This window comes from Gnatocerus cornutus, unplaced genomic scaffold (genome assembly GCF_029298725.1).
Source record: "Gnatocerus cornutus isolate USDA-ARS CGAHR unplaced genomic scaffold, icGnaCorn1.1 ctg00000351.1, whole genome shotgun sequence".
Taxonomy (NCBI): domain Eukaryota; kingdom Metazoa; phylum Arthropoda; class Insecta; order Coleoptera; family Tenebrionidae; genus Gnatocerus; species Gnatocerus cornutus.
The window spans coordinates 7,751-23,515 of NW_028275669.1; the positions used below are offsets into that span (position 1 = coordinate 7,751).

The 15,765-nt window shown below is 44.2% G+C and overlaps 1 non-coding gene across 1 annotated transcript; it reads left to right on the forward strand.

Moving 5' to 3' along the window:
• Positions 1-3,504: 3,504 nt before the first annotated feature.
• On the forward strand, positions 3,505-3,624 carry LOC148165367 (5S ribosomal RNA). The gene has a single exon (XR_015771535.1). It is a non-coding gene; the product is annotated as a 5S ribosomal RNA (ribosomal RNA).
• Positions 3,625-15,765: the final 12,141 nt, after the last annotated feature.

The following is a 15,765-nucleotide window of genomic DNA, read 5'->3' on the forward strand; positions in this document are numbered from 1 at the left end:
GTCCGAGAGATCGCCCAAGATTTCAAGACCGATCTCCGTTTCCAAAGTTCGGCCGTGATGGCACTTCAAGAAGCCAGCGAGGCTTATCTCGTCGGCCTCTTCGAAGACACCAACTTGTGCGCCATCCACGCCAAACGTGTCCACCATCATGCCGAAAGACATCCAATTGGCGAGACGCATTCGTGGCGAGAGGGCTTAAATTTCCTCCATCCATCCATCCATCCATCCGATCCGACCATCTAGAATTAACAAATTCTTCATCTTCGAAGGTGTTAAAAGAAGAAAAAAAAAATCGGTTCTTTTCAGAACCACAATTATTTTCCAACGAATTGAAAATTTATCGTTCGCGCATGCAACTTTTTGAGATTGAAAAAAAAAAAAAAAAAAAAAAAAAGTTAGGTTATGTGATTTATTCACAAAATTCGTACTTACATAAAACGATAAACTTTTGCTTTTTTCTTTCACATTAAATTTTCTTTTAACTGAGACTATTTGAAACATTATTATATAATAAAGTTTATCATTCTTTGTAATAACACTGTTTCGACAGTCAAATGAATAGACAAGAAAATCAAATGAAAGTATGTATCTCCTCAACAGAATGTGCATTGTCCAAGCGAATCTTTCGTTCGTTTCTTGAAAATAATTGTGGCCCTGAAAAGGGCCATTTATTTGTATCGATGGTGCCCCTACGTCGATATATACGATCGGAGCACGTTCCCGAAACCACCAGGACGTCGTCGTCGTTGAAAAAATTAAATCATCGTCGTCGACTTTTCACTTCTTTCTCTTGGGTGAAGCGGTTTTTTTCGCTTTGACGGTGACGGCTTTGGCCGTTTTCGGTTTCGGCGCTTTCGGTTTCTTGGTTGGACCGGCCTTGTTGGATTTCTTCGCTTTCGATGGCGTCTTGGGTTTGACGGGCGATCTGGAGGCGGCGCTGGCTTTCTTTTCGGGAGCGGACGCAGCCTTTCTAGCCTTCGATACGGCGACGCTCTTCTTTTCGGCGGCAGTTTTCTTAGACTTGGCCGAAGCGGCGGGGGCGGCCTTCTTACCGGCTTTTGAGGCGGATCCTTTTTCGGCGGACGTCGGCGCTGACGCGACGGAACGTTTAGCAACGCCCGTCTTCTTGGATTTCGCCGATGACGACGCGGTCGCAGCGGCAGATCTCTTTTTCGTGGCGGACGGAGCCTTAGCTGCACCGGTGACGGCAGAAGCCAACTTGAACGAACCGGAAGCTCCTTTTCCTTTGGTTTGGACCAACGAACCGGATGCGACGGCGCCCTTAAGGTACTTCTTGATGAAAGGCGCAAATTTTTCCGCGTCGACTTTGTAGTTGGCCGCGACATATTTCTTGATCGCCTGCAACGAAGAACCGCCGCGTTCCTTCAAGCCTTTGATGGCGTTGGTGACCATCTCCGAAGTGGGCGGATGAGAAGGTTTGCTTCTCGGATTTTTGGGCTTCTTCTCCTTCTTCACCGGTGAGGAGCCGGAAGTGGCACCGGCGACCGTCGAAGCTGCTTGATTTTCTACGTCGGCCATATTTTCGTCTATCGCGCGCGCGTTTTTTTCTTTTTATTATAGGTAGGCTTATTCTTCGGTGAAAGAACGAATGAACTTTACAGAACGAATTGGGCGCCAAAGTCAAAGTGTTGGCGCGTTCGAAAACGCGCGGACCGCGGACTAAACGAGAGCCTTCTCGTCGAGTTAGAAAATTCAGTGGGCCTCGAATACAGCTTTCGCGTGATGGCATCGTTCTCTTTACGCGAAGATCACCGCCTCCGGGTGCGGGAACATGAGCGATTCGGTCGGCGATGGCCTCCTGAATAACCTCAAGTTTTCCCGGACGACCAGCCGACCTCCAAAAGCGAACAAGGACCGATCGAACGTCGACTCGAACAAAGACCCTCCGAAACAAGGAGATGACATCCAAGTTCGACGCCGACGTTACGCGTTTTCCACGAATAACAGGAAAGTTCCGCTTTCGACCAGACAAACTTGGAAGCATCCTCTACAAGTTTCACGAACGAATCGGTCGAAAAGTACGTGCGATCTTTTCGAAAATCGCCTCGCAAAGAGACGCAGCACGGATCGGAGCGACGACCGACGAACCTGCAGAGTGTAGGAAAAAAATTCACAAACGGTCGAAGATGACGTCCGAGAAGGTCGAATTTTTTCAAGAACGAAGATAAAACCTTCGCCTTTCGTAGGAGTTGATTTTTGAAAACGATCTTGACGAACAGGTCGGAAAAAAAACGATGTCAATTTCGGACTCGACCATGAGAAACGAATTTGTACGACGAACGGACTTTTCGAACGACTTTTTTCGCAAAATCGACATTTTTTCCTCAAAAATTACCTCACACGACGAAATCCCATCATCGAAACATCACCGAAAACAGTTTTGACGGCGAAATTCTCGTCAATTTTACGAAAATAAAGGGAAAATCAGACGGACCACCGTCGAACATCCAGCGACGGGAACGGACGAGTTTTTTAATTTTTCTTGCCAATTCATTGCGAAAGAAGCAATTTTTCTCGACGAAACCATTTTATAATCATAAAAAAAACTCCCCAAACACCACAAACCAACAAAAATACGGAAATCTTGCATTGTTTGCATTTTTCAGACACTCTAAATAAAACTACGTCGATGTCGGCGGATTTTCAGTCGGTCGTCGGTCGACAGAAATCCAACGAAATTTTCATTTGTTCTTCTCAAAAACGAAAAACAAACAAATCAACAAAACATTCCCTACTATTAGTCGACATTTCGAGCAGAAACTACGAACGTCGAAAGATTTAAAAAATGAAATATGTAGGTGTGCGTGCGTGCGTACTTACTTGAAACTTTTTTCTTGTTTCATCGTCGCACTGGAACAAATTAAATTTTAATGCAATGTAAACGCGACCACACTTTCGACGAAAACATCTCTATGAATCGAACGACGTCGGAAAAAGAATAAATCGAGAAGAGAACAAATCATGAAACAACACACACCCACCCCGCCCGGCCCGGCCAGAGTGGTGGGAATTTCGATGAATGAACAGACAAAGAAACCAACTCTGTTATCAGTTCTAAGAAAGAAAGCAGGTAGCGGCGGCGGCGAACCTTCGACCGTACTACGGTCAGTTCATGAATTAACCCCGTCCGTTCGGAGTTTATTCATCTCCGGTCCGTGTCGGCGTTTACTTCAAGTGGGTGCTATTTCCATCTAAGCAAGCAAGTGAGTAAGTAAGTTCTCAAATTTTAAATTACGTTAATCGCAAGTGACTCGTTGAGATCGTCAAACGAACAATTTAATTTAACGCCTCATACGAGTTTTTTTTTTTCGTCATTTTGTCGCAAAAAAAAAACTAAAAAACGACTCGCAAAAAAAAATTTTTTTTTTTTCTTCTTTTAAATCTTGTACATTTTCTGACATGTGTACCATCGAAAAATGTCACATCCAAACGATCGAACAATCACAAAAAATCGTCAACGTACCATCTTGGAAAATTTTACCAGGCAACGACCATACCACGTTGAAAACTACCGGTTCTCGTCCGATCACCGAAGTCAAGCAACGTCGGGCGCGGTCAGTACTTGGATGGGTGACCGCTTGGGAACACCGCGTGCCGTTGTCTCTACTCTTTTCTTTTTTTATTAACATTTCTGATGTCAAACTTTTTTTAAATATATTTTTCACTATTTATATTTTCTCTCAGGAACTTATATAGTATGAAGACGAAAATTTTTAATTCGTTCGAGTTGAATTTGTGGTTCTGAAAAGAACCGATTTTTTTTCTTTTTTTTCCAACCAACTTCCAAGCTGCTCGAGGAGGATTTATTTTGAACTGGTGTATTTGGTGACGGCCTTGGTTCCTTCAGAAACGGCGTGCTTCGCCAATTCACCGGGCAAAAGAAGACGCACCGCCGTCTGGATCTCCCTGCTGGTTATGGTCGAACGTTTGTTGTAATGAGCGAGGCGACTGGCTTCAGCAGCTATACGTTCGAAGATGTCGTTCACGAAACTGTTCATGATAGACATAGCCTTGCTGGAGATACCGGTATCGGGATGGACCTGCTTCAACACCTTGTAAATGTAGATGGCGTAACTCTCCTTCCTCCTGCGCTTCTTTTTCTTGTCGCTCTTCGAGATGTTCTTTTGAGCTTTTCCGGCCTTCTTGGCCGCCTTACCGCTGGTCTTGGGTGGCATTCTCTTCTAGTCGTCGAGTTAAAAAAACGTTTAAAAACAGAAAACGAGACAGACACGACGTGCACGTTACGACGAGTATACTCGATCTAAAACGCCGCACACCTAAAATCCCTCTATTTATAACGAGCGAGCGACAAACAGGCGCTCCGCCTTAGTTCGTCGTTCGACCATTGCCCTAACGAGATGGCGCTGTACCGACCATATAAATTTCTAGCCTTCGCCGCGTTCGGCATTTATTTCAAGCCGTACGTTTGTCAGTGCGCTTCGTGTCAGTCGCAGTAGGTGTTTTGCTGTTTATATCGTATAACAACATGTCCGGAAGAGGAAAAGGAGGTAAAGTGAAGGGAAAGGCGAAGTCTCGTTCCAGTCGTGCCGGACTTCAGTTTCCCGTCGGCAGAATTCATCGTCTTCTGCGTAAAGGAAACTACGCCGAAAGAGTGGGTGCAGGTGCTCCCGTTTATTTGGCGGCCGTAATGGAATATCTAGCCGCCGAAGTTCTCGAATTGGCAGGAAACGCCGCCAGAGATAACAAGAAAACCCGTATCATTCCGAGACATCTTCAATTGGCTATAAGGAACGACGAGGAGTTAAACAAGCTCCTTTCCGGCGTTACCATCGCCCAAGGCGGTGTCTTGCCCAACATCCAGGCGGTGTTGTTGCCCAAGAAGACCGAAAAGAAGCCTTAAATTTAATTCTTCGCCGCCGTCATCTCGAACGAAAAACAAAAACTTTTATAAAAACCATCTTCACATCGGCCCTTCTCAGGGCCAAAAATTCAACTCGAACGAATTGATTTTTTCGCCAAAATACAACAACCTATGAGAATCATGTTAAAAAGTCTTTTAGATATTTTAAAGTTAAACCGATCAATTAATTCATTATACGAGCGTAGACTGAACGGAAGATTTTCGATTACATTCAACCAAGAAAGATGATTTTTACGACTTTTCATCGTAATTTTTAGAAAAATTCAATGCCCGACTAAAGCACGAACTCGACAACTCTATCTATAATAATTTATTGATTATCTAATTCAAGAAACATTCCGATTCGTCGTAAATTTCTTCACATTTCGCACATTAATCTGTTAAGAACATACACACACACACCGGTCGCCTATACGTGCTCTCCGTCTCGATAATTTCTTGCAGCAGCAGTCGTCAGCGGTGAGCCGTAATACTACAATCAATCGTTTTATTTGCTATGAGATTTTGTTTCAAGTCACGTCTGAGGAGAGTAACTCTACCCCATATTGGACATAACCTCAAATATACTCTTCGTGGCAAAAACGTTCTTTTAACGATGGTCATTCTAACCTAAAACTGCTGTCAAAATTGTCAAAGTCGCCGCCTGGATCACAAATTAAAATGATCACTCACTCCGTACGATTTTCATTTCGATTTGAAGACAAACACACAATTGAGCAACATATTTAATTCGTTTGATTTATTTTGTGGTTCTGAAAAGAACCGTTTTTTTTTTGTTTGTTTGTTTGCTTGCCTGCGGGGGGTTTGTTGTTATTCCTCTGAGGATGCGGATACACGTCATAAAATGATAAAATTAACCGCCGAAACCGTAAAGGGTACGACCTTGACGTTTCAGGGCGTAGACGACGTCCATGGCGGTGACGGTCTTACGTTTTGCGTGTTCGGTGTAAGTTACGGCGTCACGGATGACGTTCTCGAGGAAGACCTTCAACACACCTCTGGTTTCTTCGTAGATGAGACCGGAAATACGTTTCACACCACCACGACGAGCCAATCTTCTGATCGCCGGTTTCGTTATACCTTGGATGTTATCGCGTAGAACTTTGCGATGACGTTTGGCGCCACCTTTTCCCAATCCTTTGCCACCTTTACCACGACCGGTCATCTTGATAAAATTAGGAAATTCTTCGTACAAAACGACGTAGCTTCGACCAAGTTCGTTATGGAACTAACGTCAAAATTTCATTCCGCGGGACTATTTATAAGTTACGGCAGCTCCACCTCGCGTTAAAAACGAATCCACCAATGGCGTCGCCGTATGACTCATCGAGTTTATAAAACGGCCGTTGGCGCGACGAAAATTTTCAGTTGACTTTCGAACGTTCGTACGTACGGTCGGTCGTTCGGTCGAAGCAAGCAAGCAAGCCACTACCTACGTTAATTCTTTTCATTTGATTCATCCGATATCCGAGATGGCGAGAACTAAACAGACGGCTCGTAAATCTACCGGTGGCAAGGCACCTAGAAAACAGTTGGCCACGAAGGCGGCCAGAAAAAGCGCTCCCGCCACCGGAGGTGTCAAGAAACCTCACCGTTACAGGCCCGGTACGGTCGCCCTTCGTGAGATTCGTCGTTATCAAAAGAGCACTGAACTTTTGATCCGCAAGCTGCCTTTCCAACGTCTCGTCCGAGAGATCGCCCAAGATTTCAAGACCGATCTCCGTTTCCAAAGTTCGGCCGTGATGGCACTTCAAGAAGCCAGCGAGGCTTATCTCGTCGGCCTCTTCGAAGACACCAACTTGTGCGCCATCCACGCCAAACGTGTCACCATCATGCCGAAAGACATCCAATTGGCGAGACGCATTCGTGGCGAGAGGGCTTAAATTTCCTCCATCCATCCATCCATCCATCCGATCCGACCATCTAGAATTAACAAATTCTTCATCTTCGAAGGTGTTAAAAGAAGAAAAAAAAAATCGGTTCTTTTCAGAACCACAATTATTTTCCAACGAATTGAAAATTTATCGTTCGCGCATGCAACTTTTTGAGATTGAAAAAAAAAAAAAAAAAAAAAAAAGTTAGGTTATGTGATTTATTCACAAAATTCGTACTTACATAAAACGATAAACTTTTGCTTTTTTCTTTCACATTAAATTTTCTTTTAACTGAGACTATTTGAAACATTATTATATAATAAAGTTTATCATTCTTTGTAATAACACTGTTTCGACAGTCAAATGAATAGACAAGAAAATCAAATGAAAGTATGTATCTCCTCAACAGAATGTGCATTGTCCAAGCGAATCTTTCGTTCGTTTCTTGAAAATAATTGTGGCCCTGAAAAGGGCCATTTATTTGTATCGATGGTGCCCCTACGTCGATATATACGATCGGAGCACGTTCCCGAAACCACCAGGACGTCGTCGTCGTTGAAAAAATTAAATCATCGTCGTCGACTTTTCACTTCTTTCTCTTGGGTGAAGCGGTTTTTTTCGCTTTGACGGTGACGGCTTTGGCCGTTTTCGGTTTCGGCGCTTTCGGTTTCTTGGTTGGACCGGCCTTGTTGGATTTCTTCGCTTTCGATGGCGTCTTGGGTTTGACGGGCGATCTGGAGGCGGCGCTGGCTTTCTTTTCGGGAGCGGACGCAGCCTTTCTAGCCTTCGATACGGCGACGCTCTTCTTTTCGGCGGCAGTTTTCTTAGACTTGGCCGAAGCGGCGGGGGCGGCCTTCTTACCGGCTTTTGAGGCGGATCCTTTTTCGGCGGACGTCGGCGCTGACGCGACGGAACGTTTAGCAACGCCCGTCTTCTTGGATTTCGCCGATGACGACGCGGTCGCAGCGGCAGATCTCTTTTTCGTGGCGGACGGAGCCTTAGCTGCACCGGTGACGGCAGAAGCCAACTTGAACGAACCGGAAGCTCCTTTTCCTTTGGTTTGGACCAACGAACCGGATGCGACGGCGCCCTTAAGGTACTTCTTGATGAAAGGCGCAAATTTTTCCGCGTCGACTTTGTAGTTGGCCGCGACATATTTCTTGATCGCCTGCAACGAAGAACCGCCGCGTTCCTTCAAGCCTTTGATGGCGTTGGTGACCATCTCCGAAGTGGGCGGATGAGAAGGTTTGCTTCTCGGATTTTTGGGCTTCTTCTCCTTCTTCACCGGTGAGGAGCCGGAAGTGGCACCGGCGACCGTCGAAGCTGCTTGATTTTCTACGTCGGCCATATTTTCGTCTATCGCGCGCGCGTTTTTTTCTTTTTATTATAGGTAGGCTTATTCTTCGGTGAAAGAACGAATGAACTTTACAGAACGAATTGGGCGCCAAAGTCAAAGTGTTGGCGCGTTCGAAAACGCGCGGACCGCGGACTAAACGAGAGCCTTCTCGTCGAGTTAGAAAATTCAGTGGGCCTCGAATACAGCTTTCGCGTGATGGCATCGTTCTCTTTACGCGAAGATCACCGCCTCCGGGTGCGGGAACATGAGCGATTCGGTCGGCGATGGCCTCCTGAATAACCTCAAGTTTTCCCGGACGACCAGCCGACCTCCAAAAGCGAACAAGGACCGATCGAACGTCGACTCGAACAAAGACCCTCCGAAACAAGGAGATGACATCCAAGTTCGACGCCGACGTTACGCGTTTTCCACGAATAACAGGAAAGTTCCGCTTTCGACCAGACAAACTTGGAAGCATCCTCTACAAGTTTCACGAACGAATCGGTCGAAAAGTACGTGCGATCTTTTCGAAAATCGCCTCGCAAAGAGACGCAGCACGGATCGGAGCGACGACCGACGAACCTGCAGAGTGTAGGAAAAAAATTCACAAACGGTCGAAGATGACGTCCGAGAAGGTCGAATTTTTTCAAGAACGAAGATAAAACCTTCGCCTTTCGTAGGAGTTGATTTTTGAAAACGATCTTGACGAACAGGTCGGAAAAAAAACGATGTCAATTTCGGACTCGACCATGAGAAACGAATTTGTACGACGAACGGACTTTTCGAACGACTTTTTTCGCAAAATCGACATTTTTTCCTCAAAAATTACCTCACACGACGAAATCCCATCATCGAAACATCACCGAAAACAGTTTTGACGGCGAAATTCTCGTCAATTTTACGAAAATAAAGGGAAAATCAGACGGACCACCGTCGAACATCCAGCGACGGGAACGGACGAGTTTTTTAATTTTTCTTGCCAATTCATTGCGAAAGAAGCAATTTTTCTCGACGAAACCATTTTATAATCATAAAAAAAACTCCCCAAACACCACAAACCAACAAAAATACGGAAATCTTGCATTGTTTGCATTTTTCAGACACTCTAAATAAAACTACGTCGATGTCGGCGGATTTTCAGTCGGTCGTCGGTCGACAGAAATCCAACGAAATTTTCATTTGTTCTTCTCAAAAACGAAAAACAAACAAATCAACAAAACATTCCCTACTATTAGTCGACATTTCGAGCAGAAACTACGAACGTCGAAAGATTTAAAAAATGAAATATGTAGGTGTGCGTGCGTGCGTACTTACTTGAAACTTTTTTCTTGTTTCATCGTCGCACTGGAACAAATTAAATTTTAATGCAATGTAAACGCGACCACACTTTCGACGAAAACATCTCTATGAATCGAACGACGTCGGAAAAAGAATAAATCGAGAAGAGAACAAATCATGAAACAACACACACCCACCCCGCCCGGCCCGGCCAGAGTGGTGGGAATTTCGATGAATGAACAGACAAAGAAACCAACTCTGTTATCAGTTCTAAGAAAGAAAGCAGGTAGCGGCGGCGGCGAACCTTCGACCGTACTACGGTCAGTTCATGAATTAACCCCGTCCGTTCGGAGTTTATTCATCTCCGGTCCGTGTCGGCGTTTACTTCAAGTGGGTGCTATTTCCATCTAAGCAAGCAAGTGAGTAAGTAAGTTCTCAAATTTTAAATTACGTTAATCGCAAGTGACTCGTTGAGATCGTCAAACGAACAATTTAATTTAACGCCTCATACGAGTTTTTTTTTTTCGTCATTTTGTCGCAAAAAAAAAACTAAAAAACGACTCGCAAAAAAAAATTTTTTTTTTTTCTTCTTTTAAATCTTGTACATTTTCTGACATGTGTACCATCGAAAAATGTCACATCCAAACGATCGAACAATCACAAAAAATCGTCAACGTACCATCTTGGAAAATTTTACCAGGCAACGACCATACCACGTTGAAAACTACCGGTTCTCGTCCAGTCTTGTCCGAGCGCTCGTAGCGAACGGACGTGCGATAGAGAGCTCCCCCTCTCAGTGTTTAAGTTGTGACCACAGTGCAAAGTGCCACGTGCCTTGAACAAAGTGAATCGTGTCCCAATTGTTGTTTTAACAACAAGAGGAATTAAACCAAGTTCGATACAGCGCAGGCTGGTTAAGCCTGCACTGACCACCGAAAACATGGCCAGTTCGAGCCTCAACTGGCTGAAGCCGAAGAAAACGGTGAAAAAAGTGAAGCAAAAGGTGAGGTACGTGCCAGTACCAATCGACGCTAACCGATTTCAACCAATCTCTTCTGATGAAGAGGATGAAGAAGACAACATGGAGACGGAGGAAACATCCTCCAGGACAAAAACCACCGCGACCGCGAACGAAAGGAGACCGCCGCCGATCATCATCCACGGCCGGAACATAACGCACAACCGTCTCAGAGAATTGTTCGCCGATTGCGACAACGGTTACCAAGTGCGGTACACAAGGGAGAAAACCCTTGTGTACCCCAACACGACAGACATCCACACGACGATGAAAAACAAACTCACGGCAGGAAAAGTGGAATTCCACACGTTCACCCCAAAAGGACTCAAAACGTCAACGTTTGTAATCAAGGGGCTGGACAACAACCCTGAGCCCGAATCCGTTCTTGCAGAGCTCAAGAGCTGCAAGATTGAAGCTACCAATGTGAGAAAAATGGGGCCCAACACCAAGAGGCCCCATTACATCGTAACAGTGGCCGACAGCGAGACTGTCGAGTCACTGAACAAAAAGTGTCGGGCGATTCTCAACGTCAGGGTGCGTTTCGAGAAATACCTCAATAAGAAGAAGATGACACAGTGTCACCGGTGCCAGGCATGGGGCCACGGCACGAGGAACTGCAACCTCGAACCGACGTGCGTAAGATGCTCTCAGTACCACTGGACCCGCGACTGCCCCCATAAGCCCGACCCGACGTACATTCCCAAATGTGCCAACTGCGGGAAACAAGGACACGCTGCCTCGCAAACCACGTGCGAGGTCTACATCGCCAAGGTAACCCGCATCGAGGAACTCCAAGAAGAAAGACGTCAGAAGGTCGCCAACAAGAGGGCTAAATTAGCCCCCGCGCCGATCCCAAAGGTCAATCCGTGGACCCAGCCAAAGAAACCAACAGGTGAGTCCATTGTTTTTACCGATAAATCATTTCCACCTCTGCCGACGCCTTCAACGAGCGCAGCAAATTCGCCAATTTCAACAAGGCAAACACCAACCAAAACGAAAATTCCAGAAACAAGCAGCATGACAGAATTTTGTAAAATAAACGCCGAAATTTCCAGGCTGAACAAAAATGTAAATATGAAAAATCTGCTCATAATACTTAAAGAACTGAACAATGCACTTGAAAAATGCCAGTCTCAACAAGAAAAGCTGTTCGTCTGCATAGACGTTCTATCCAAAATGGGAGACGCTGGCTATGAGCTGTAAATTGACGATAGTTCACTGGAACGCAAACGGTCTGCATGAAAAAGCTGCGGAATTATTGAACTTTATTAAAAATGGTGGAATTCACATTATGGCAATTAGCGAAACGCGTCTCAAAAGTAAAGATCGGCTTAAATTCACCAATTACACGGTTCTCAGAAAGGACAGAACGGATGTCATTAGGGGAGGTGGGGTTGCTCTCCTAATCCGTAATGACGTCCCCTTTGAACACATTCCCACCCCAAATGTAAGATTCCTCGAAACCCTAACGATTAAGATCGAGAACAACATTTTCATAACATCAGTTTACAACCGACCAATCAACTCAATTAGGGACGCGGATTTAGACATAATTAATAATCTGGGAAGAAAGCAATTAATTCTCGGGGACTTCAATGCGAGACACACAAGCTGGGGTTGTCACGCAAACAATAGTAACGGGTTCAGGCTCTACAATTACGTAGAAAACACAAGCTTGATAATTAACAGAACTGCTGATCCAACTCATTTCCCAATTAACGGCATGACACCTACCTACATTGACTTGACAATCACGAAAAACATGGTAATCTCAGAACCCAGATCAGTGACCGCACTCAACTCGGATCACAATCCTGTGATTCTTGAGATTCCTGACATGACAATCAAAGACAAAACAATCCAAATCAATTCCTATAAACAAACCAACTGGCCCCTCTTCCGCAAAACCCTTGACAGACATGTTGAACTGACGGAAATCATTGGCACGAAAGATGATCTTGATGAACAGATTGAACTGTTCATTAAGGCCATCCAGAAGGCCAAAGACCAAGTCACGACGACGAAAACAATAAATCCTTTTCGAGACGAAATTCCGAAAGCAACCATAGAGAAAATAAAACTCAAGAACCGAATCAGAAAACTGTACCAAAGAACACGAGACCCATTTTTCAAAAACCAAGCATCTGAATTATCCAGAGAAATTAAACAAGAAATAAAAGAATTCAGACAGAACAAATGGGAAACAAAACTTGGCAAATTAAATCCGCACGATAATTCTCTATGGAAAATGACAAAAGCTCTCAAAAGACGATTTACCCCCATCTCTATCCTTAAATCCAATAACAACATAGCATTTAATAATGTGGAAAAAGCAAACACACTGGCAACATATTATGAAACGATCCACACAAGTGATAATCACAACACACCCGAACAAATAGAAATAATTGAAACAGTAAACTCTTTCAATAGTGACAATTCCCAGATAGACGCGCCTACGGCCGTCAAACCCACAGAAATCGCAAAAATCATAAGCACTTTACCGAATAACAAAGCCCCGGGAAATGACGGCATAGAAAACAGAATACTGAAAAATCTTACAGCGAAAGCTGTAAAACAACTAACGAATATAATAAATGCCATGCTTAATCTTTGTATCTTCCCGGAAAAACTTAAAGTAGCAGATGTCATCCCCATTTTGAAACCGGGGAAAAACCCCAATGCACCAAACGCATACAGACCAATTAGCCTTCTACCAACAATTTCAAAAGTTGCGGAAAAGGTAATCCAAAAACGAATTAATAAGCACATTAAAGAAAACAAAATTTTACCGCCAGAGCAATTTGGTTTTCGGGAACGACATAATACCACACAGCAAGTCCTCAGACTAATAAATGACATAACCAATAATTACAACACGAAAAGCATAACAGCAATGACATGTCTTGATATTGAAAAAGCATTTGATAAAGTCTGGACAAAAGGACTAATTTACAAAATGATTCAATTGAAGTTCCCGACGCACATTACTAAATTAATAAACTCGTACTTAACAGAGAGAAAGTTCAGAGTAAAGGTAGAAGGCGAAAAGTCGGAAATGAAATCAATAAATGCGGGAGTCCCACAAGGCTCAGTGCTTGGGCCAATACTATTTAATATTTACATACATGACATCACTAAATTCGCACAAACCAATTTAGCTTTGTACGCGGATGACACCGCCATCTACGCTAAGTCTCATTCGGGTCAGGTCGCACTCAAACAAGTTCAGATCCACATTAATCAACTCGAGAAATTCTACGCGAAATGGAAGATTAAACTCAACGCGGACAAAACGGAAACCGTCATTTTTGCAAAAAGATTCACCGGGCTAAAGATCAATAAAAAACTAAAGGTAGGGGACAGTGAAATTGAAATTAAGAACTCTGTGAAATATCTAGGAGTCACCCTAGACAAAAGGCTAAACTTAAATGAACACATAAAGAAAACGAGACAAAAAGGTGAAGCCGTCCTCAAGCAATTGTACCCATTGTTGGTCAAAAACAACTATCTAAACACGAAAAATAAGTTGCTTCTGTACAAATGCATCTTACGCCCCATCATAACATACGCAGCGCCCATCTACCGGCACAAACCACACACTCCACTAATTCCTTTGCAAAGATTTCAAAATAAATGCTTAAGACTTGCTCTTAACGCAGACAGATACACTCCGCTCCGTCAACTTCATCAGGACGCGAATCTTCCACTCCTACACCATTACATCCATTCCCTTTCCGATAAATTCTACGAGAAGCAGGTGCGGCACGTACCTCTTCTCAAACAATCCCTCAAACACCCAGCAGGAACTCACAAGTTCCCGCACTCGGGTGTCCCCAATCTAGACCGGATAATCCGCTGAATTTTGTTACAGGCAAAAGGCAGCGGAAGAAGAACCGTAAACGGCAATCGACCAGCCACTGACCATATCGGAACAGGAGTCCAGGAGCCCCCTGGAACATCAATCCGAGGATCAGGAGTCCCCGGAGCCCCCTGAAACCTCACCACTAGACCATACCGCACCAGGAGCCCAGGAGCTCCCTGGAAACAGAAACCGGACCGGAAGTCCCAAGACCTCTTTGAGGTCAACACTGTAAATAGTTTTTTAAATATCCTTTGTACATAGTAGATAATAAGGTTAGGGTTTTTACTAAAATTTCATTTTCCCTAAATTAAGGTAACCGATAAGTAGGCTAAACACCACAAATGTATGCAACCAAGGTTGCCGGTGAGCCATAAAATAAATGTAATATCTTAGATTGTATAATAAATGTAGGCTAGGTTAAGGCATCAGCGCCACACATTAGCATAAGTTAATCTTAAGTGTGATATGTATTATCTTAGTGATTGCATGCGTAACTTCAACCGAATAAAAATCCTGTTGAATTTGAAATTTGGTTCTCGTCCGATCACCGAAGTCAAGCAACGTCGGGCGCGGTCAGTACTTGGATGGGTGACCGCTTGGGAACACCGCGTGCCGTTGTCTCTACTCTTTTCTTTTTTTATTAACATTTCTGATGTCAAACTTTTTTTAAATATATTTTTCACTATTTATATTTTCTCTCAGGAACTTATATAGTATGAAGACGAAAATTTTTAATTCGTTCGAGTTGAATTTGTGGTTCTGAAAAGAACCGATTTTTTTTCTTTTTTTTCCAACCAACTTCCAAGCTGCTCGAGGAGGATTTATTTTGAACTGGTGTATTTGGTGACGGCCTTGGTTCCTTCAGAAACGGCGTGCTTCGCCAATTCACCGGGCAAAAGAAGACGCACCGCCGTCTGGATCTCCCTGCTGGTTATGGTCGAACGTTTGTTGTAATGAGCGAGGCGACTGGCTTCAGCAGCTATACGTTCGAAGATGTCGTTCACGAAACTGTTCATGATAGACATAGCCTTGCTGGAGATACCGGTATCGGGATGGACCTGCTTCAACACCTTGTAAATGTAGATGGCGTAACTCTCCTTCCTCCTGCGCTTCTTTTTCTTGTCGCTCTTCGAGATGTTCTTTTGAGCTTTTCCGGCCTTCTTGGCCGCCTTACCGCTGGTCTTGGGTGGCATTCTCTTCTAGTCGTCGAGTTAAAAAAACGTTTAAAAACAGAAAACGAGACAGACACGACGTGCACGTTACGACGAGTATACTCGATCTAAAACGCCGCACACCTAAAATCCCTCTATTTATAACGAGCGAGCGACAAACAGGCGCTCCGCCTTAGTTCGTCGTTCGACCATTGCCCTAACGAGATGGCGCTGTACCGACCATATAAATTTCTAGCCTTCGCCGCGTTCGGCATTTATTTCAAGCCGTACGTTTGTCAGTGCGCTTCGTGTCAGTCGCAGTAGGTGTTTTGCTGTTTAT